Below are 1,449 nucleotides of genomic sequence, written 5' to 3' on the forward strand. Positions count from 1 at the left end.
TGTCTTAAACATTCATGGTTTCATTATATACTGTACTTAGGTTTACTCAAACTTTACTTGGCTTGAGCACCACTTCGGACTTTTGGCGGTCTACATGGAGATCACCCTCCACTGGAGCCGATCCTTCACAGGTGTTGCAAGAAATCAAGCCAGCTGCGATCATAGTCTACCTTGCTGAGATAAGGGAATCTGGACGAGTTTCTCGCTTTATTCTTGAAGTATCTGTTGGTAGTCATCCAGACCCCTCCTCGAGGCCGTTTCCATCCTAGGCCCGGTTCCGCCTTCAGCAAAGACTTTGGTAAACATTCGTTCGGCATTTTCAAGGAGTAACCCAGCAATTACCATCTTCTTGCTGCGCTTCTTGGAAGAGTTTTTGCTCATTCCCACATCTCCGGACTTTGTCCTTCCTGACCCGGTCCCTATAGCGGATTCTGGCAATTCTCCTCGGGTATTTGTGGTCAGATTCATCATCAGAGATGTTGAGTGGACAAGTTTCTCATCCATAGAGGAGCACCATTCGGACTGCCACCTTGTGCACAAGCCCCTCCGTTCCCAGCCTTAGGTCCCTTCTCGACCATAGTCTTTGGAGACTAGTGAAAGTACCAGTCGCCTTCAATATGCGGCTTCTTACTTCGGTCCCATGACCTGTACCGTTAAAGCAGAATCTTCGACTTTGGGCAGCAAAGCTGCAGGTGAAGTTTGGCTCCATTGGCTGCCACCCTGTTGATCATTTGCTGTAGATTCCCCATTGGATCTACCAGGAGAGCAAGGTCATCAGTAAATGTCAAATATGTGATACCTTCCAAGTAGTTATCCAGCGCTTTTCCCATGAGCTTCTCGATTCCTGCATTGAAAAAAGGGCGACATAACTACACCTTGTCTCACAGCCGAATGCATTCCAAATTCGGCATACTTTAAATGGCTTTGGTGTTATCCCTGCTAATTTTAGAATTGCCCATGGCGGCGGTGAAGTTCAGATGCAACGTTCATGCTGCCTGAGTGTTCAAATGTGGTCAGTGCAACCCCCTCCAGATCTACACCATGCCTTTTTTGTTTTGTTATTTCTGTAGTCCTTGCAATTTGTTTTGTCACTTTTTTACGGATGGTAACAAGGCTGCAGTGTTCTAGTCTACCGCGATGGTTCCATTCACCTAAATGAGCAGAGGCAGTCAGGTTCCTGCCACCAACACTTCGGGATTGATGCTGTCATCTCCGGGTGCTTTATTGTTTTTTATCCTTTGAATAACATTCGTAATCTTGACAAGTGTAAGGTTCCCGTAAGGCTACATTCAGGGTTTCCTTTTCTAGCACGTAGCATACGTCGGTCGCAAGTGATCAGGATCTACGACCAGAAAAATCCTGATTCATGAGTTAGGGCTAGAATAATCTATCCTGCAATTGCTTTACGCCAATTGCAGCGGTGCTAGTGTATCCCCTCCAGATGCAACG

The sequence above is a fragment of the Penaeus monodon genome, chromosome 28 (assembly GCF_015228065.2).
Source record: "Penaeus monodon isolate SGIC_2016 chromosome 28, NSTDA_Pmon_1, whole genome shotgun sequence".
NCBI lineage: Eukaryota > Metazoa > Arthropoda > Malacostraca > Decapoda > Penaeidae > Penaeus > Penaeus monodon.